A 23,540-nucleotide genomic window follows, 5' to 3' on the forward strand; every position below is an offset into this window, starting at 1 on the left:
ATTTTAAAGGGGCACCTCCTGCCAATGACTTTCCTGGGTTTTGCTGTTCCCATAATTAATCCGTGAACTTACAGCCTCTGGCATTTGCTTTCCAAGGTTCTCTGCAAGAGGCAAGTTACGTTAAATAAGGCAGTAAGGCTAAGGGCATTGCATTGGCTGTAGCTGCTTTAGGGGACTGTGTACAAAGAATAACCCAGATCAACAGGGCACCCCAGCTTCCTGAACTACAGGCTTCCTGCAGAGAAGCTTTCCAGAATTAGGGCACTGCAGGGAAGTCTGGGAGTAATCCTTTCCTCTCTGACAAGAGCTACTCTGGATTTATTAAACAAATGCTGGAATTGTGTCCAGTAAATGATCTTTACAACCCCATCACAAAACTGGAACCTGATCATTCTTATCCTCATTTCAGAGGCAGGAAACTTAGCCATAGCTTAGATACCCAAGGATACTGAATAGTGGGAGGGGGACTTGAACCCACACCTGCTTGAGTTCCAAAGCTGTGCTACCTGTGCTGCAGAAGCCTGAATATAAAGTACTTCCTCTGCGCTAAGGATTCCGAGAAAAGGTATTAACGGAGACTCAGACTCCAGTGATCACCTCCGTGTCAGTAACTGTAATGATGGTGAGGAGGAAGGCGAGCTGAACAATGACAGTGAAGTAGCGGGTTTGGAGATAGCAGTTCACATTCATTCACTTTACTCTTCCTGATTTTCCCTTTCTTTGACCCCTGTTCTAGCAGAGAGTTTCTCCTGTGTTTTTTCCTCAGTCAAGGGAGGCTGCTGTTCTCAAAGTGGAAGTTTTTGTACTTAGGAGTTTAAGAGCCAGCTGCAAAGAGGGGAGAGAAATTAAGATACAGGGAAAATGTCTTAGTATAGATAAAAGTGGAGCCACATGCTAAAGCTGCCAAGCTCAGGGGAGACCAGTACGGCAGGACCTACACACTCAGAGACCGAAAGCAGCCACACTAGATGGTCTGAACACGCAAATTCCTAACTAAAAGTGGATCCTGGTAGGTAGTCACTTCCTAGGCCTGTAGCTTCCGTGACAAAGGTCAATCTTTACCTTAAGTGAGGCCATCTATTGTCTTTTTGCATCTAAGATAGCATACCTTTTTAATGTCAGAGTAATTCCCTTTTTCTGACCCATTCAGGGCACACCCATAGCACCAGGGCATGAGACCACATCACCCCTCATTGTATTCTGTTCCCTGAATACTATCTCTATGTGCTGTAAATGTCCATTATTATCCTGTACCCGCCAATGTAAAAAGTGTGTGCCTCTCCATTTTACTCTTTATCCAATCCCAGAGATTGCCCTATTTTTTTCCCCATTCCCTTAATCTACCACCAATAGATTTCGTGTGACCCTCCTTATACATACTTCTTTGATTGTAGTGTACAAAATAAACTGCAAAATTGTCATTCAAAGGAGCATTTTTCCATCCATTGAGCTTTTGACTCCCAGAAATTGTGGTTATTTTGGTGCAAATAAACTCATAAAAATTATCTGCAGGTTTGGACACATAACATTGACAATAGAAGTGGGGAGGAAGAAATTACCCCAATGAAATAAGGACAGGAGAGAGAGAGAAAGCAGAGGGTCACTGCTTTGGGGTGGTGTGATGGTAGGGGTGGGACAGTAAGGTCGTAGGGGTGGATTGAGGGCACAGTGAGACTCCAGAGAAGAAATGGCCACGTGGGGCACCGGGGTAGTGGTAAATGAGGCAGCGTAAAATCATATGGGAAGCTGCATCTACCGAAGTAAAGTCCCATAGATATAAAGCAAAGATATCTTCACTGAGTAATAATTATGAGCATTAATTTCATTTAGTAAGTGGGCTTTTAGAACAGAAGAATTTAGAGATAAGTGGTAGTGCAAACATTTTGGGGAGAAGAGTTTACAATATCCTTTAGGCTCCACTTTCTTCATTAATAATGAAAAAAATTATGTCTGCTTTATGGGAAAGTTCTTCATTCACTTCACAAATATTTATTAAGCATCAGTATTTGTTGATTCATTAGTCACTGTGATATGTGTTGAAGGTATAATGGTGGAAATAAAACACAGAAAGAAAAATCGCTCATCTTGTGGAGTGTATTGTCTGGTGAGCCAGACGGTGTTCATAAAACTAAATATTCACAATAATTAAATAGATGTGTAATTAAAAACTTGATGTGTTATAAAATATTAAAAGAAATAGTGCATGCCACATATTTAGCCTAGTGCTAAATTATTAATATTTTTTATATATTAATGCTCAACAAATGGTGTTGGTAGACAGGATGGTGTGCTTTAATGATTCTCAGGATGAAATTCTCATGCAAGTCTACGATCGCCTCGGGCTTCGGGTTTTTTTCACATCTCTCTCTCTTTCTCTCTCTCTCTCACACACACACACACACACACACACACACACACTCACTTTAAATTTGCTTCAGGTAAGTATAACCACACAACTGGTGGTGAGTTAATTAATAATGAACTACATGTCCTTAGGTATCTGTGTTTGTCTCTCCAGTTGCCTCACCAAGAGTGCCTGTACCAAACAAGATGATGGTCTTCATGGATGAAGGCACCTATGTAGAAACATCATTCTGCTTTTTCATTCTGAGCTGAGGGATCAGTAAGGAAGGGGGTGGCTGTAGGAACACTGCGTTGTCTACCAGCTCTCTAAAATTTTTTATGACTTGTGTTTAATGGGACCTGTTGGGCACGTAAGATTCCAGTGACAAGTTTCATAGAATATAGATTATACCAGAGAGGTCCCCAACATTTTTGGCACCAGGGACCAGTTTCATGGAAGAAAATTTTCCCACAAACCAGGTGGGGAGAAGGGATGGTTTCAGGATGATTTGAGTGCATTACCTTTTATTGTACACTTTATTTCTTTTATTATTCCATTGTAATATATAATGAAATAATTATACAACTCAACATAATGCAGAATTAGTGGGAGCCCTGATCTTGTTTTCCTGCAACTAGATGGTCCCATCTGGGGGAGATGGGAGACAGTGACACCCAAAGTGTGTTGCTTATGTCCAGTCTACTCCATAATCTCCTTTTGGTTTCTATAACTGCAGAAAACCCTGCTTCAAAAAGACAGGACGTTGGAAATGGAAGCAGGCTTTTCAGTGGTTTTGTGGCAGTCTCAGGATATTCTGTTTTGAGTTTAATCCAGAATATGTGGAGATCAAACATACTTTTGAGGCCACTGTCATTTGTGATCTCAAGTAGTTGATCCTCTTCTAGCACAGGCACAGGCCTTTCACCTGGCTTATTCACATATGGGCTGCGATCCATTCCTTCCTTTTTTGGCGATCTTTTGTGATTGGGAAGTAATGCTCTGACTCTTTTGAAAGTTGAGATTGGTGATCATGCACCAGTTAAGAGAAAAGAGGCCCTGGCTCGGTCTCTTTCAAAAATCTCCACTAATGTTTGAAACATGTCAAAAATCCCAATGTTCACTCGCTACCCCCATAATTCCAGTTTGGCTTTGAATGCAGCCACTTTATCTGCCGACTTGAACACAGTTGTCATTCTCCCCTGAAGTGACAGATTGAGTTCGCTGAGCAGGTTGAATATGTCACACAAGTAAACAAGTTTTGTGACCCTTTCTGTGTCACTGAAATGTGCTGCCAGTGGTGACTGTTTTTCTAGAAGAAATCTCTGGAGCAGCTCTTATAACCAAAAACTATGGCCAGTGATCTACCTTTAGAAACCCATCTCACATCTAAGTATAAGAGAAGACATGTGTACTCTGCATCCATCTCCTCCCAGAGCTGCATGAACAGACATAAGTTAAGGGCATGTACTTTTGTGGTTGATAATTTTAATCACATCCTGTAGAACATTGTTAAGTTCAGGTAACATTTTTTGGCTAGCCAGCATTTCAATGGATAACACAGTGCATAGACTCACATTCAGAAGTGACATCTTTGACCAGAATAGTGAAACCAGAAAGCCATCCAGTCATGGCAGCCTCTCTGTCGATGCATACATGACAAAAAAATGACCAATTCTGTTTTCCTGGTATGTAATCATTCAAAGACTTGAATAGTTCTGCAGCTGTAGTGTTGGTTGGTAACAAAAGTATACATAACATGTCCTCATGCACATCCTCCTGAAAAATGTGTCACACAAAAACAAGCATTGTTGCCTTGTTGTCAACATTGGTAGATTTGTCAACTTGGATTGCGTGCCATGGTGAGTCATTAATCCTCTCTAGCAATTGTGTCTCAATATCCTCTGCTATTTCATCAATTCATCTAGTTATGGTGCTAGCTGAAAGAGGGAAAATGCTACCTTTGAACTGCAGCCTCTCCTAAAAGTTCACAGCAAATGTCCTTAGCAGTAGGCAGGATCAACTCTTCACCAACAGTAACGGGCTTCTTAGCTTTAGCAATGCAATTAGCCACTGAGAAGAATGTTCTCAGTGCAGACACATTTGGTGAAGTGGTGGCCTTCAATAATTGCTTCTGTTCTTTGTGTTTACATTTAAAAAACAAAACAAAAACTTGTCTTTTAATGCAGGGTGCTTGGTCTCCACATGACAAAGCAGTTTTGAAGGTTTCATGACTTCCTTGGATAGCCAGTTGTCACATATTACACAAGGCAGGCTTGGAGAATGTGAATCACCTGTTGCCATGAACATTAATTTAAGTAGTACTCTTGGTATTCTTTTAAATGCAGCCTTCATTTTGTTGGCAGTCTTAGAGTCTTCTGCTGTCTCATCATTGGGTCTTTCCCTGTTTTCAAAGAAGCTCTCCAGTGACATTTGTTTTTCACTCATTTTGGCTAGGGTTAGCATGTGGGCTTACCAAAACTGTGACTGAGACAAGTGTGCAGTGTAGGAAAGAGGTGCAGATGGAAGTAGTAAATAAAATAATGGACAGGCCACACACAGACTAAAATAAATGTCGGATTCTGACTTAAAGACAGCTATACAATTGAAGTACATCAACACACTTGCCACTGTACAACCCAGCAGATGCAGCTGACTTGTCAGTTGCCACTCACTGATAGGGTTTTGGTATGTCTGCAAGCTATTGATTTATTATAATCTCTGTGCAATCAAACCTCTCTGCTAAGGCTAATCTGTATTTGCAGCCACTCCCCAGCACCAGCATCACCACCTCAGCTCCACCTCAGATCATCAGGCATTAAATTCACATAAGGAGCCTGCAACCTAGATCCCTCCCATGTGCAGTTCACAGTAGGGTTCACTCTCCTATGAGAACCTAATGCCATTACTGAACTGACAGGAGGCAGAGCTCAGGTGGTAATATGAGTGATGGGGAGTGCAGATGAAGCTTCGCTCACTCACCCACCGTTCACCTCCTGCCCCATTCCTAACAGGCCATGGACCAATAGCGGTCCGTGGCCCGGGGCTTGAGGACCGCTGGATTATACTGAACTCTCTTGGGTCTGGTACATTGAGTTACTATAGCACAGGGGCATTGACAAGTAGCAGTGGAATGTCTAGATTTCAAGGTTCTGCTTCTGTTCCCTCCCTCTATACCTAGGTCACTACCTCTGTTAAACTCATTTAATATTGGCTGCATTTTAACTTTCTTATCTATGAAAAAATGAGGTTTAGGGCTAGATTAAAAAAGAAAGGTTCTATCCACTATGGTTGTGTGACTCTATTTCAGTAACCTCTAAAACGGCCATGTATACCAGAAATACGCATCAAAGGAAATATGAAAATAGGAAAAAGGCTAAAGATTTATAAGCTGTATCTTCCCAATGTATTATTGCCATAAAAATCTTGTTTTACATGATGACATTGATAGTGAAATTTCCCAAGGGGAAAAACTTTGAGTTTAATGTGCTATATTAAATCGAAGATGACACATACATACATATAGAAAGTATAGTTCTGTGGCAGCGGATCTTCTAAAATCAATGAGATAAAACTACTTTTGTGAGTTATTCCAATAATACCTATTTGCCCTTAAAGGGGCCTTTGTCTAATGATAGAATTGCACAGTTGAGAAGAGTAATAGATTTCATTAGATTTAAACCATTATTTTACAAAGGGGTACATTCTTGCCTCCTTTTAACCTGTGCCAGCTTGGATCTGGTTTATCCTGAGATTGTCTCACTATTGCTGTCACTATAATTACAGGGTGAAGAGAGCAAGCCTTTATTGACCACATACTATGTTAAATATTGTAACAGAAAGTTGCATGTCATTACATTTCTACCTCACAATTTCAAAGGAAAGTAAGTAGTAAGATCACCTTTTACAGATGACAGAACTGAGGTTCAGAGTTCATGTAAGTGGAACAAGTATGCCTAGTGCACTAATGGCGGGGGGGGTTTGAAACAACCCTTATTTATTTTACTTGTTTATTTGACATACATGTAATATGTATACTATACATATTGTATATGTAATATAGTATATATGTGTGTAATATTTGATCTATACATATTATATATTAACTATATATATTATAATATGTGTATGATTATTTTTCTCTCTGGAGAGAAAAGCTTTTAGCTTTAACAAATTTTCAAAGGGGTATGTGACATTCAAAATATTCAAGAGCCCTGAATGCTCATTCATATTATTATAACTACTAATATAATTTATAATTTTATAAAACTAATTGTGAAAAAATTATGAAAATAATTTTGGGGCAATTTACTACATGTATCAGGTCAGGCTGGATGGTGGGCCCCATATCCCAGTAACTTAAAATAACAAAGGTTGATTTCACACTCAGGTTCCATGGCCATGTGAGGAAAGTTGGAGCTTCAGCAGCATAACCTGCACTCAGTGAGACAGAATGATAGAGTCTCTACTACCTGGAATATCACAGGTCATGAAGACAGAGAAAATGGAGAACCACTTACTAGTTCTTACATGGACCTGTGACCTCTGATCACATTTAGTTAGACAGTTAGTAACGTGGCCACACATAACATTGGTGGAGTGTAATTTTCCTGGATGCTCAAGATACAACAGCAGCAATGTACAGCCCATTAGACTCCCTACACTAAAATAAAATAAAATAGAAAGAAGGAAAGAAAAAAATGTAAAAGAAATTGAAGATAGAAGAGAGGAATATGCATAACAAAATTCTCTACAGTTATTAACATTGGCAAGAATACCCGACTGAGACTATGCTTGTAACTAAAGCAAAAGGAATATATGATCATTTTTAAATTCACATTGTCTTCAGGGGTTGGTGGACTTTTTTTGTAAAAGGCTACAGTGCAGATCTTCTCAGCTCTGTGGCCATCCTCTAACTACTCGTTCTATTGTTGCAGTCTCAAAGCAGCCGCAGATAAGAGATAAGCAAGTGGGCATGACTGTGTTCCCAAGGGCTGTCGTTTGTGACTTCTTACCTGTATGATCAACATGCATTGGTATTAGTTGCTTAGCAATGGCAAAACCTCTTCTAGGTTAATGTCAAAGACAGATTTCTCCATTGGTTACTCAAAATGGAACTTCAGTCATGAACCGGACATCTTCCACAAAATTCCTATAACCAACATATTATTGCATCCTAAGAAACCATATGGCTGTTTCTAAAAGAAAACTAAGGCATATCATAATGCTATGGTTTTAAAAAAGTGCTTCAATTCAAATGTTTTTGGTAGCCTGGCTTAGTCTAGGAAAAACATCTAGAATGAATAAAAGATGTATAGAATGTTCTTAAGGTATATTAATACATTTATATTATTTCTCATAATTTAGTCCCTGATTAAAATACAAAAGTGGACAGCTGGTATCTGGCAAGGATGTGGAGTATAGATATTTTGGATGTAATAACACAAATTAAAAAATAATAATTAAAATCCCCTGGGAAGAGTGTGGTGACCTACCTTGAAGAAAATTAAAAAAAAGCTAACAAAGATCATCTCCTGAGCTTAAGATAATAAAAGTGATAAATATTTAATTAGAAGAAGGTTTGAGACTAGAATCTAGATCTTCTTCTTCCAGGTTAGCCTCTTTCTTCTCAGCACTTGAGCATCTCTGTAATTATGCATGTAAGAGAGCAAAACAGTCTTGTTTCAGAGCTGGACCCCTGCTTTGCTTTTATCTTAGCTCCCCCGCTTAATTACCTTGTGACCTTGGACAAGAGATTATACTTGTATAAGTCCAAGATCCCTCATGTGAAAAGTTAGCATAATAATACCACCTAACTACTAAATAGAGCTGTTGTCAGTATTCAATATGATATAAGGCATGTAAAATGTTTAGCACAATTTCTGGCATTTAATAACTGCTCAGTAACTATAGCTCTTGTTTTTACTATAATTATTATTCTCATATTCACCCTTATAAAATAGCACGTAGTTGGATATGTTTATTTGTAAAATCTTTGCACCTCGCTCATGAAAATTGACTATCTTTCACATAAGCACACACTCTTTACTGCTTGCATTTTGAGTTAACACACTCACTGAGAGAATAAAGGTTTAGCTTTCAAGATACTTTATCTCTAGACAGAGATAGAGGAACAACCCAAAATATTTGTTGCAATGCTTTTTATGGGTAAATGAGCAACATGAACATGAATGTTAACTTTTTCTTGCATCATACATGGTATTATTTGCTTCGTTATTCTTTTCTTTTAGTTTTTTTAAATTGTCATTCAATTACAGTTGTCCCCATTTCTCCCCTGTTACTCTCCCCTGCCCTTCCCACCCCCTACCTCCCACATTCAGTCCTCCCTGAATGTAAACTTTTGATTTTCTCCATCCAGCATCTACGGGCAAGTTTTTTCTCTCTCTCAGAAAACACTTTTGCACCCACATGCTCACACACACACACACACACACACACACACCCCCAACTGAGGTCAAGAGAAGAGATTTTAAATCCATAATTCCACTCAGCTGCACAGCAGGACAGCCTGCCTTAGTTTTAACCATCCGCAGAGCAATTAATGGACTTTGTCAATTTTTGCAGCTAGCCAGGAGGTTAGAAGAACTTTCCATTTATTATACCTGTTTCTTGGCTTTTTGAGTGTGTGTGTATAAATGTTAAATGAAGGCTGTTCTGGAAAGAAAGCAAAGTGCTTCTGTATTTCACGTAGAAACTGATGGTCACATTTTTTATGCCCGAACCATGGTTTTGCTTCTCCAGTGCAAAATATAATTGGACACACAAAACAAATTTTTTAACAGGTGTCTTTGTGAAATACCATTATATACAAACAAAACTAAGAGTCTTGTCTTCCCTTCCTGCCTCCCTCCCTTCCTTCCTCCCTTCCTTTTGGGAAAATAGGACCGACGATTTAGCTGGCCCTCCTCAGTATCTCTAAGCTCTCCATCATATTAATTGTACCTGCTTTCAAAGGCTATTATCCATTTCTCCTCCTCATGAAGTTACCCCCTTGCCACAATGAACTATTTCTTGTTCCTTTGATTTGTTGCTAATGTGCCCTCTTCATGTATTCCTCCCTTCCTGACCCCATCTCCACCTGAATAGATGCTACGCATTTTAAAAAGTTTATTAAACTGCACAAATAGTCACCAAGCAATTGTAAATCTGGATATGTAGAGATAAGTGAGATATGTTCCTTCCCCAAAATATATACTGTTACTCAGTGCTTAATATTGAGGATACGTTCTGAGAAATATGTCCTTAAATGATTTCCTCCTTATGCGAATGCTACAGAGTACACTTAAACACATCTACATGGTACAGTCCACTACACACCCAGGCTATGTGAAGCAGCCTATTGCTAGTAGGCTAGAAGCCTGTATAGCATGTTACTGTACAAAATAACACAAGAAGAAAATGATGCAATTAAGAGGTGCAGTTAACATATGCATGAGGCTGCATTGGTGTAATACAGCATACTGTCTTATAGCAAATTTTTTTCATTAGTAGAAAGAGGACACTCTAAAATAACAAAAGTATAGTATAGTAAATGCATAAATGAATAACATAGTTGTCTACTGTTGTTATCAAACATTATGTACTGTACATAATTGTGCGCATGCTGTACTCTTATACGACTGTCTGGGTAATGGCTTAATTCACGCCAACAGTACCACAGACATGTGAGTAATGCATTGAGCTATGATATTATGACAGCTACCAAGCCACTAGGCAGTAAGAATTTTTCAGCTCCATTATAATTTTATGGGATCAGCATTGTCTCTGCAGTCTGTCATTGACTGAAACATTTTTATGAGGCACATGACTGTACTTGAAGAAAAGAACTATATCTTTTTGCTGAAAACTCCACACTTGTTAATGTCAAGTACTTAATGATTGCTGGAGGATTTAAAATAACTGCCCTAAAGAGTTCAACAGTTACATTCAGAAAGTAGGGCCTCTCTGATTTGTGTCTAAACTTTCAGTGTCCCCTTCTGGCACTTTCTTTAGGGAGTGAGGGAGGGATCAATTGGGCCAAGGGGAAATACCCACGTAAGTCACACTCTAAACTATGCTAAACCCACCACCTCAGTGGTCCCTTTCCTAAGCGTGTCCTCCTTGGGGTGGCTTCTCTGCCAGTGTGTATGCCCTGGGCTCAAGGAGGGCCACAAGGCAGTTGCTTATAGGAGTTGTGGATGGAGCTGGGGTGTGCATGCTGCGGTATCTACATGCTCATATGCAAGGCGGCTCGAGGTACAAGTTAGAACTGGGGATAGGAGGAAAGGAGCCTAAAGCTCTAGGAGTCAGTCTTTATATATTGTCACTGTCCATGTTGTGGCAAAAGTATATTTTCAAGGCAGAAACAACATAGGTTATTTAAATTTGTTAGTTTTATTTAGACCTATATGGCTCTCCTTTTGTATTCTGCACCAGGCCTGCAATGGGTGGCTTGGGCAAGGGGCAAATGTCCTCTGTCCAAGGGGACTTTCTTGATCCTCTCAGTCACCTCCAAACTCCCATTTCCCTTGCATAGGCCTTGCCTGCTCCATATGTCACTGTTAGCCATGGATTGGAGATGTTTATGAAGAGGCATCTCCATTACCAGGCTATAAAGTTTCTGAAATCTGGGTCTCTATGCTAGATTCATCATTGTACCTTTATGGTGCCTATTACACTATATCTTACAAATTATAGATAATAAATATTTATTAAGTTGAAAAATGTCTCAGAAAAGTATCAATTTTGTCTTCTTGTAAAATACAGCGGTACATAATAATTGCTCTTGTCAGGGCTGTTTGGTTACAACAAATACATTCGAGTTAACACATTAAAAAAATTCAAGGAGGCAACTAAGATCTCATGGGGATGACATAGGACTGGGGCTGATTAGGCACCAAAACTGAGGATCTGAGACTATGACTGTGTTTTCTCTAGGGCTTTATCACCATTCCTTGCTGTTTCTCTAAGAAGACCATTTCTTCCCCACCTGTCAGGTTTCTGCTCCATTTACTGTGACTCAGTCCCTGGTCCTTGGTTTCCTGGAACACGGCATGTACCACCAGTGTTCAACCAGAGAAAGAGATCAGTAGGAGATACATACATAGTAAGAGATGTAGCTTATGTGGTTGTGGGGGTCAGCTAAGGAAGTCAGAAATCTGTAGGCCAGACCAAGAGAAAGTGTGGGTTGAAATTCTTGGGGAGAGCTGAAACTGTGGTCACCTGGGGGAAGGACTTCTTCAGCGAAGTCACAGTTCTACTCCTAAGACCTTTCAACTGATTGAATCAAACCCATCCATATTATCTGGGACAATCTCCCCTATGGAAAGTCTAGTGGTAGGGACCTAAATCCCATCTATTAAATGCTTTGACAGCAACAACTAGACAGCTCAGTGTTTGATTGAGTGATTGGGTGTGTAACCTAGACAAGTTGACATCTAATAAAAGTCATGACACTGCTTCTAGACCTTTGCTTAGCTTCCTACATTTAGACAGATCCATTCTTTTTTCTTTATTTTTTATTTTTTAAATCACAGTTTACAGTCAATATTATTTTGTATTAGTTTCAGGTGTATAACACAGTGGTTAGACAATCATGTGCTTTATAAAGTTTTCACTCCGATATTTCTAGCACCCATCTCGCACCCTATATAGTTATTACAGTATTATTGACTGTATTCCCCATGCTGTACTTGACGTTCTTGTGACTGTATTGTAACTACCAATTTGTACTGCTCAATCCCTTCACCTTTTCCACTCAGTCCCCCAAGTACCCTACCTACTCTATTAGTTAAAATAATCAAAAGAAAGGGTTTTATTATTTTCTGGCAATCAATGGGGTCATCCCTCATGAGATATAATAAGGGAGGCCAAGAAAACAGAGTACATAGATCTGATCACAGAAAGATTCTCCAGAAGAAGCTGTGAGAGTGGCTTGCAAGAACGCCACCTTATAGACTGTGATACCTTTCTTTGGTTTTTTTCCTTAATATTGTGAAAGTCAGTAGCAGAATTTGAAAGACAAGTCATACTCATTTTTACAGTGAACATTCTTATCTGAAAGGAATTTTTGTACAGATGAAGTAAGTTTGAACTGTACACAAAGAAACCATACACCAGAATTTTGCTTATTCATAAATGTGTGCAATATGAAGGCCAACCAATAAAATGTAGCGTGATCATAAAACTCATCATTTGTTTTAGATGTAATAATAATATAATACAAATTTACTTAAGTGACTCTTTGTTTTTTCCCCTTGTGTCACTAAAATAGTTTAATTCTGTCCTTTTTCTTTTTCTTTTTTTTTTGGTCATTCAGGATTATAATTTGTAGGGTAAATACCAACATGGCTTCATAATCCCGCAAGTATGTAACTTTGATGAAGATAAAATTGTACTCACTCACTAATGGAAGCTTTGTCCTGCCGTATATTCAATTAAGTTTTCACCCTAAAGCCAAGCCTTACAGATTTCAGTGGAAACAAACAGTTGTCACAGGCTACGGCTGACCTGAATGCTAACTGTGGTTGGCTTCCTTCTGGCCCATGGAATGTGTATTTTACAGTGGTGTTCAGAGTAGTATAAATGAACTGTAAATTGTATTTTCTTTCTCCAGGCTCCTTTTCATAACTTCTGTAAATGAGTCACGCACCTATTTGGGCTGCTGTTGATACTACTTACTGTTGTGTCCTGTGGTTGTGTGCAGCCAAGTCCCCTTTCTGATAAATCTCCTTGTCCTAAGTGAAAGAGAGGAAAAGAATGGAGGTGCAGAGGGGCATATTTCTCAAAGGATTAAAAGAGGATCCATCAGAGAGAAAATTTAAGGTGTGAGTTCTGTGTCATTCATGGACTAACTTGTAAGGAACATTCATTTTAAAAAGGCACTGGGTGAGGCACTCTGAGGAATACTGTATCATGTATAAAACATAGCTCAAGTGTAAAAAGTTCACAGTTTAGTCTTAGGATAAGACAAGTATGAGAAGTATTAAAATATTATTTAAAGCAAATATAGTTAGAAAAAAAACATGCACTGTCTTCTGGATGTCCAGTGGAAGACTAGGTTGCATCCAGTGGAGAGGAAACATGATGTCATGGAGGAGTTTTGAAGGACTCTGAGGATGGACTTATGAAGCAGTACAGAATCATGGAATAACATGAGCAAATGCAAAATCTAGGAAGACATTTGGGAACAAGAGGTCATCTTGTGTGGATGCGGAGGAGGTACTCCCTAAACAACATGCCTGGACCCAGATTAGAAAAGACATTGGATTCTTGGGTAACTTGCTTCTTTATTTCCAAGGAGTGCAGCAGTGAATCCTGTGAACAAGTGTGCTAATGACTTTAGGGCAGAAACGTATCTGCGCTGACTTGTCTTTCCACACATCACTTACCATCCTTGGGGTAGAGTCCATGGACCTCTGCTGGCCCTCACTTGTTTGCTTTTGGTTCAAGTGCAGAAAAATGAGGTTAAATATTTAGGATTAAAAAACATTTCCATTAAAGTGCATAATTTTGCATTTTTTCAGTCCATAATGGATTGAAAAAAATAATTGGTTTTGACGTACAGATAATCTGAAAGCTACTCCATTGCATCCCTAGCAGGGTGCTTAGCCTACAGACACATTCATTTTCCAGCTGGAGTTAGAACTTCAGCGTCTGTCTTTTCCTTGGACCTAATTTCCTCATCTCTCTGGTTGCTTTCTTTAACTCCATTTTGATCTTGATATTCTAATATTGTATCGTATCTTGACCTGTTGAAAGGAAATAACATCCAACCATAGAAGTTAACCCCATGGAGTCTATAGCAGGAGTTGGCAAACGATTGCCCATGGTCTCTACCTGTTTGGTAAGTGGAGTTTTATTAGAACCAGGGCCATCCTCATTTGTCTCTGTTTCATCAAAGGCTACTTTTGTGCATCCCCGGTGGAGATGAGTAGGTCCCACAGAGACGGTATGGCTTTCAAATCCTAAAATATTTACTAACTGGCCCTTTACAGTATAAGATTATATAGAAAAGGATTGAGTGTTGGAATGGATAATACTTTCCAGGTACCCAAAATTCTTATTTTCCTGAAAGTCTAGCCAGGAAGATGTTTGGGTCAATGCTGGGTTTCAGGAAGCCATTGAGGCTCACAAATCACCCATTGCACACATACTTTGGGCAGGTGTGAAAGAAAGCTCAGAGAATAGGTTGCCCTGAATAATCTCTTATACCAGTATTTTAGTTTAGCACGGAAATGGATACAAGCTAAGGAAATTTGTTGAGACAATGTCATCCTCGTTACTGATTTTAAAAGATCCTATTAGGTTTCTATCCTACAGATGGTGGCACCCAGATAAATACGGAGAAGAAGTTAGAGTTATTTCAGTTAACAATATCTTTAAAATGTATTTTGTTTGTTGTTTAGGCTTCTAAAAGCATCAGAACAACCAAAGAAAAAAAGATCTTGGCCTGAAAGTAGTAGGTTCTTGGACTGGCATATCTGGGATTATACAAAAAGGTAAAGATGCCAAGTAAAACATGTTTCCTTTTTTTCTTTATTATTTCTTGCTACATATCTGAGTAGAGATAATCCTTGGGAGTACATGTGCCACAACATGATCTGCTACACTCAGCTATAGTCTCCATGCTCAGCTATAGTCTCAGAATCCAAATAACTCGGGAACTGAAAATAAAAGGAAGGGGAATTGACCATTTAAATCCTTTGTAAAACAAGGAAGAACATATTACTTATCTATAAAATAAACTTATGTGGCAGGTAGTATTATCCCTACTTTACAAGTAAAGAAACTGAGATTTAGACAGGTTATCTATCTTGCTTGCCAATGTCACAGAGCCAGGAAAGGAAGAAACTATTTTTTCAGTTCAAGCGTGTTCTTCTCACTCTTCTAGCTAAAGTTTGATAAAAATAAAACACCATGTCAGAATACAGATTTAGGTAGAAGAAAGAGGAAATTAGCAAGAATGGGGTCTGTAGGGTTAAAAAATTCTCAGCTCAATAATATAGACAAGATCAGGTGGGAAAAGAATGCAAGAAAAGTTGATTGTAGAGATGTAAGAGAAAGAGAGGAGGAATGCTGAGTAGAGGCAAGGGTTAGAGGCATAGTGAATATATTTTGAATATTAAAACAGGTTCCAAATCTTCAAGTCTCTGCATATATATATATTTACGAATCCACATTATCAATAATGAAACAAAACATCTGCGACCCACACCTAGTAGAATGCAAGGAGTTGTAAATAGTCCCAGTTGTCACTAGGATCTGCTGGTATTCAGAAACAAATGCATGTATAAATGTTTTGTTGTTCATAAATCCTGCTGCAGGTGAACAATGTTTGCAAAGTACTACTAACTTAGAAATGGATACTTATTGCACCAGAACCTAGGCCATTCAAAGTCATTGCAAGGATATATTTTATTTAACTATCTCTGAAGAAAATGAATCTTTTTCTCTATTCAATTGTCATTTAGGAAATAGATTCACCTCCCTCCACCCCTAACCCCCTCCTTTTTACGTGTCTTAATCTAACCTTGATACTCAGTTATATATGTGATTAAAAGACCAGAAATTTGTATAATGATCTTACAGCTCACCATTTTTAGAGAAGTTTTTTTTCTTTTGACTCAGAACACAATCATTTTAAAAAGATGAATTTTGTTGGCTTATTTGTTTCTAACAACTTTTTGTTGATCATCCTAAGGCCAATTTGAAGGCTAAAAGAAACAGACTGCCAAGCTTAGATATGAGTCATCAGGGAGCTAATCTTCCCTTGACCACCTTCTATGTACTCCAGAATTCAGACACTATCAGAGCATCCCCTAGGACTGTGTAGCTGTAAAAAATCGCAGAGCCACAAAGGACTGTAAATCACGGTCCTGACATTCTGGTCCACTCAGGCATTTCTCAGCCTCACAGGACATTTCGTCCATGCCAAGATGTCCTTGAATTTGGTCCTTGAAATTTGTGCTGTCCCAAAAGTCCATGAAGACATTTTGTTCATAGTCAATATAAATCCTGCCCTTCTGCAAGCTTCAAATGCAGTCCCATCTACTAACCCCATGTGCCATTACCAGTTACACTGCTGGGGCAAGAAGAGTTATTACTGTCAATACAGATACAACACAATTATTGGACCAATGAAACCTGATAAAAGTTTTTATGTATTGATCCTGTAAACCAAGAGTATAAATTAGCGTTATAGGCTGTGTGAACCCAGGGAAATTTATAAGAGTGAATGTTTTTGACAGAACCAAATATCAAGGACCATAGTGTAGACATTTTGAAGAGCAGCAACTTTCAAGGATCTTTTGGTGTGCACCAAATATCTCCATGGACATTTGGGACAGGACCAAATGCTAATCTTCCTCAGACCATGCAACATAGAGATGTTTAAAACCATTTTTTAAATCTAAGTGAAGTCCCATTCCCCACTGCTTGTGTTTCTCTGTTTCAGAGACTGTCTCACCCAGTTCTTTAAAGTACACACCTAGGTTCCATCTTTGCCTCCCCACCTTTTGATCATTAATACCTAGTTTTCTGCCTATGTTTTAACCTATTTCTTTCTATTGATTCCACCTTTCTTAACCCACCTATTTCTATCAATTTCCTATGCCCTGGCTTTGTGTGGGTGACTATTTTCCCAGAGATTGCGGCAACTGCCTCAAAGTGGTCTCCTTGCTTCCACTTTTGTGTCTCTCCAATATATTCTTTATGCAGCACCCAGAATGTTTTCCTCCTAAAATTAGACCATGTCATTCCTTTATTGAAAAGTCATTAGTGACTGTTTTTCTTAGAATCAAATACAGACTCAGTACACTTGATCTACAATGCTTGATCATCTCTCTTTTGTTTATTTTTCTTGCTTTATCTCTCATCATTTGTATTTTTCTTACTCTGTTACCTGAGTAACTTAATATAATTACCCAGAAGCACAAATAAGCTCCCGTCCAAGCCTTTACATATATTCTGCCTGGAATACTATTCTACTCTTCTTCTAAAAAACTAACACATATGTATCCCTCATGATCCAGCTTAGAATCTAATTAACCTGGAAAGTTTTTCCTGACTTATGCTGGACCTCCAGCTCCTGCCATAAACACAAACACACACACACACACACACACACACACACACACCCCTCATATCTCTGCCTTCAAAACTCTTGGCATTTGTATTACTTTCCTCTCACTACTGTAATAAATCACTACACACGCACTGGTTTAAAACAACAGAAATTTATTATTCTATTGTTCTGGAGGTCATCATTACAACATGGGTCTCAGTAGGCTGAAAGCAAGCCATCAACAAGGTTGTGTTCCACCTGGAGTTTAGGGCATCATTCATATGCTGGCCCTTTCCAGCTTCTAGAGATCACATGCATTCCTTGGATGATGGCCTCTTCCTCCATCTTCAAAGCCAGCAAGAACAAGTCAAAACCTGACTTCTTATCACTCTTACCTCTTCCTCTTCTGCCTGCCTTACCTCTCCTCTTGCCTTTTCTTCCACCCTTCAAGATTCTTTTGATTCTATATAGGCCCATATATATATATATATATATATATATATATATAGATAGATATGAGAGAACCCAATCTCTATTGCGAAGTCAGCTGATTAACAATCTTAATTCTGTCTACCATCTAACTTGTCTTTTGCCATGTAAGATAAAATATTCACAGATTCTAGGGATTACATAGTGGACTTCTATAGGTAGAGGGGAGATTAGTCTTCCCTCCACAATAATGATATGCTTACTCATTTGTGAACACTGTTTCCCCTTTTCCTTCTAGCCTCAGCAACACACATGCCACGTATGTGTAAGTTTTGGAGGAAAACAATAGTATTCATCCTCTTATAAATGTTCCAGTGGCTCACAAAGGCTGGGTATATGGTGGGGAGTGTGAAAAAAAAAAGGATTCCAAACCTCAAGTCTAAAAGTTAGTTGAAAGAAACCAAAATCATACAGGCAATATTTGAAAACACTAATTATTCTCTAAGAGAACAAATTCACAATAATATAGTATTTATTGGTACCAATTAATGTTTATATATAGAATACATAAGAATTTTAATTTATTTGGCAGGAAGGGCATGGGCTTTAGTATCAGATAGTCATTGGCTGAATTCTGACTTAACCTGTCTCTCATTTTCTCTTGAATAAAGTAGGTGCATTGAAATCCACGATGATATGATTTTGTGATTTTTGTGAGTTTATTTGTTTTGGTGAGGGTTAGGGAGCATAATTTAAAATATTTAGCACAGAGTCTGCCATTTATCAAGAGCTCATAATAAGTTTCTGCTATTACTATGTAAAAGGAGTTTGATTGTTAAAACCTTTATTGAGAGTGTCTGTAAGTTTCCCCCTGTATTTTCTAAAGCTTCTACCTGTGATAGTAAGATTCTCTGATTTATCTGATGTTGAATCATTTTACAGAAAACATGTATTAGAGTCATAAATTTTGAAATTGTAAATGTTCCAAGGAGGAAAAAAAATTCCAGTTATTTCTACTTCTACATGAAGCATTTGAGATGCAAAATGGCCTTCAGAATTTCAAGTCAGTAAATTACAGAGGAACATCTTGAACTCTATAATCAGTTTGCCCTCTAGCATAGTGCCATTTCTGTAGTATTTATTGTTACTATTTGGGGTTTTGTTTAGATATTGTTTTCATATGTTCTATTCAAGGCACTGCAGGTGCATTAGAGTTAGATAAAGTCTCCTCCCACTGGCAGTTAGCATGTTAATAATCTAGAAGGATTAAAATGGAGAGCATACAAATAATTCAAAAATAATGAAGATTTTGGTAAATGCTATAGTAGAGAGTTATAAGTAAACAGTTTCAAACAGACTCAATTGTTCCTAAAAGGCTTTGTGGAAGAGTAAATATAGGGACAAAAATATGTTTACAATTGTGAGTATGCAAACACTGAGTTTATTCTTGTATTATTATTCATTAATTATTGTATTATTTTCATATAAACAATGGTAAACCCAGTTTTTCCCCTCCCTGTATGTCAGACTAAGGGCTACTTATGATGTTCATAGAAAATGAAAGGAAGAAACCATTCTGGGTAGAAAAAATGCTTCAGAGGTGGAGAAGAATGAAAAATAATTAGAATGTGTTAAATAGTCTGGTTGAGCTTAAGAAGGATATTTTAGACACTAATAAATGTTCTATTAGAGGAGGAAAGGAAGGAAGAGAGGAAGAAGCCCGAATGGTGGGAGGGAAGAACGGAATCAATAAACAAATGAAAGGCAATGCCATAAAAGCTCTTATGTATCAGGCTCAGGGTTTCATATTAACTCAACAGACAAATGGATTTAATTACTGCTGCTTCAAGATTTTATACTGGCTTTTTTTCTAGCATATTCAGTTCACAATCAGTGGTCAAAGATAGAGCTTTGGTTTTAGTCACATAAATGTAGGATTCTTGCTGTTCCTTCCTTGGGATGATAATCTGAATGAGCAAAAGCAAAGAAGAAGAAGAAAAAAAGGCCGTGTGTGCAGAGGGCCTGAGGTATTATAAATCCAGTCAGAGCCCAGGCTAAATAAACAATGTTTCTGAAACACAAGTCGTGACCACAGAGAATGGATAAATTATTGCTCTGGCATTTCCTTTGTTATTTATGTCCAGAAATCAATCAACAGCTGAAGGAACAGAATAATTTATAAGTCAGGTGCTGTCAAATACTTGTCGGTCTCAACCGGTATAACCTGTCCATGAATTTCTATGAAAATTGATGACAATAGAAAATGATCTTATTACCAGCCTGACATTCATAATCTGGTGCATATTATTCTAACACAATATATAAGCACAAATTAAAAATAAAATAGCTGCTAAAAACAGACGTGCCTACTGACTGTCAAACCTTTCCTCCTTCCTCACCACACCTTATTTAATAAAAATAGATGTAAGTGATGGAACATTTATTATGAAAACAAGTTAACCAAAAAGACCTGTCAATTTGATGGAGGAGGTTATTTGTTCAACAAAATATCCAAGCACATGAGGCAATCTGGAAATCCAACAGGGAAAACAGAGACACCTCTGCATTTGCTTTTCCCACCTGCCTTCTTGACCAGAAATAAATGTCTCCAGAGCACTGAGGAAAAGTATAGACATAGTTTTATGAACATATTTTGCTTCATCAGATTCAGAAGGACTACGGGGTGATTGGTCGTCTCATGAGAGCAGAATTTAAACAAGGATCTTGTTACAAATAGGCAGGCAATTTCGCTCTTCCTGTCTCTCTCATTCTCCCTCTCCCTCTCTGTCTCCGTCTCCATCTCAGAAGCAGTTGTGTGACTCCCAAACCCATTTTAGCCAATGGACCCACATTCATGTGGTCAGTCTCTCAGGGCCAGAGCTCCATTAGCCAAACTAATAGAAACTTGATGAGTAATTTAAGATGCCAAGGAATCAGTTTAATAATGAAGAAATATATCATTGATAGGCAGAGAGATGTTTCATATTATGTACCATCTTTCTGCAGGCTACATGATAAGAAAAGTTCTTATTGGAAGGTATTTAGGTAAGCAGTATTCAGGTAAAGAGAAGTTAATTAGGTGATGTGAGTGGCTCACAGCATCAAGGTGATTACTAATGAAATTATTTTCGTTTCTCAGGTGGACCTAATATGGTCCCACTCAGAGGCCTCTCTGTCCTAAATAGTTACAGAGTGGACTCTCCCCTGAATCACATCCCCTCGGGATTAGCTATTTACATGGTGGTCCAAGCTGTGTCCAAGTCTCAGTTACTTGAAACAGCACAGGTTTATTTCTCACTTGTAGCACATGTCTATGTAGCGTTGATCCTTATCGTTGTCAGAAGGGACCCAGGCTGATGAGATCTTCCACCTACAGGAACCTCACCAGTCACTGTGCCAATAAAAAGAAAATAAGACAAACTGTGCACTAGCTTCTAGCTGATGGGCCCTGGGAAGTGAAACACAAAGCTTTCTCACACTTTCCATTGGCTAAAGAAAGACAAAAAGTCATGCATGATTTCAAAACACAGGGCATGCCAAACATACTCCATACCTTAAAGATTGAGAATTAGAATATTGTAAATAGCCTTAATGTCTCCCAAAACATGTTTACATAGTCTTACTCTGTGAATTCAGCTTTCCTAGGCATCTTTTTTCTTCTGCCTATTAAGTTTTACCAATTGTCTTTAATGTGCTTTTATATTTGCTAATAATATACATTCAAATTCTCTCAAGTTTTTTCACTTTAACTGAAATGTTTGATCTCTGAACCCAGCAATATATTCATTGCCTAGTGGAGGTTACTTCTATAGAGAACTGAATTCAATCATCATTTGCTGACTTTTTCAAGTTCCTATTCCTTAAGGGTCATCAGTCTGCATACTGCTGTTACTCTCATGTACACACACCAGGAATTATCCCCTAAACGATTTTGGATTAGTAACCATGTGGGTCTGAGCTATTGAAATTAAAATCCAGTAAGATGATATAAGAATTATTTGTTTGTCATTTGTGCCAAGTTTGAGCTAATTTCTCAGGAAAAAATATTCACCTAGCTATAGATGATATCTCCAGTTTAACAAGAGGTAAAAAGATATGGTAGGTAAAGGCAGAGACAGAATCGGACACACTCAGGCGAGAGGACAGGTTCTTGCACCTATCAGCTGGGCTACTTTGGGTGTTGACCTCTCTTAGCTTCTTTTTCCTCATCTACAAAATGGCACAATATTACCCACCTTGAAGTTTTGTTATTAGGAATGTTACATTTGAAATGTGCCCAGGACTGAGCCTGGCATTGTAAATATGATTTCAATTTTCTATAGCGTTTGCTGTTGCAACTTTCTGAATATAGCACCAGAGGACAGAATCCGAAATAGAAACTTTTCTCCTAAATGTGTGTTTATTCACTTCTGCTGAGTATAGAACCCAGCACAAAGTCTGGCACAGAGTGAATGCTAAACGAATGTTTGTTGGGAGAACAGACATGTTACTTTAACCCACTTTACCCCTAGATGTTGAGCTGAGGTAAAAGCAAAACATCTGCTCAGATTTCTTTTTTACTATGTTCAAAACTGGGAGGAAATCACCCACAAAGCAAAGTACAGGTGTTTGTTGTTGTTGTTTTGTTTTTTGTTTTCCACTAGATGAGCAAATTAGTCAAATGAGCAATTTCTATAAGAAGCGTTCTGTAATAAGTTCTCACCTAGCAGCCAACATGAGTCCTGCCAGAGTATAAGATCCACGTTATTTAGTATAATTGATTGCAAAGTACAAGGTTTATTCACAGGTGGTGCTAATTGAACAATCTCATGCCTCTCTGTTTTTGTTTGTTCATATTTTTATAGTTTTGTTTGTAAATTGTTAATCAACTAAAATAAAACAAAATGAAATGAGCAACCCCTAGAATCTCTTTTCCTCTCAATTACCACACATCTACTCATACCACAAATATTTGCAGCTTTCAGTGGGGGAAGGTAGGTTTGTTTGTCTGAAATTTCTCAGGAATTGGGGCTTTACCTGCATTTTCTTGGTATTCTAATGATCTTCATTCCATCCGCTTGAGTAATAAATTATAAAAGAAGATATTGCTTTATTGCTTAGTTTTTATTTTATTTTTTTAATTTAAGGTCCATCTTCTTTCTTCTCCTCTTTTCCTCCCTCCTTCCTTCTCTCATTCTCTCCCTCCCTCGCTTCCTCTTTTATTCCTTGATAAATTATTTATTGAATATCTTCTATGCATCAGAAAGTGTTCTTAGCACTAGAGATGCAGCACTAATATTCTGCCCTCCAAAGGGTGGAAAATAAAGGTCATAAACTCAAGGCAAAGAGTCGTAGCTGTGAAGAAAATTCAAGCAAGTGCAAACTGGATGTCTCTGTTGCAAATCTGTTGGTCTGAAAACGTGACCTTTGAGAAGACACCTGAGTTAATTAAGCCCCAGTGCAAGCAGGAGAGTGCTTGAGAAAGAGTATTCTACAGATAGGCAAAAACAAGCATCACTGGTCTGAGCAGGGAGTTGCTCGAAAGGCAGAAGTGCAGTTCAGCTGATTACAGTGAGTGAAGTAACAGGAGATAAAAAATAATATCAGAGATGTAACCTAGAGCAGGGAGCCAGGTTGGGTAGGATCTTGTGAACAGTGGCAAAAATGCAGATTTTATTATGAGTGTGAGGTGAAATCACGGAAGGGCTTTGAACAAGTGAGTGGTAC

The sequence above is a fragment of the Pteronotus mesoamericanus genome, unplaced genomic scaffold (assembly GCF_021234165.1).
Source record: "Pteronotus mesoamericanus isolate MK-2021 breed Mesoamerican mustached bat unplaced genomic scaffold, CSHL_Meso_final contig_90, whole genome shotgun sequence".
NCBI classification, from domain to species: domain Eukaryota; kingdom Metazoa; phylum Chordata; class Mammalia; order Chiroptera; family Mormoopidae; genus Pteronotus; species Pteronotus mesoamericanus.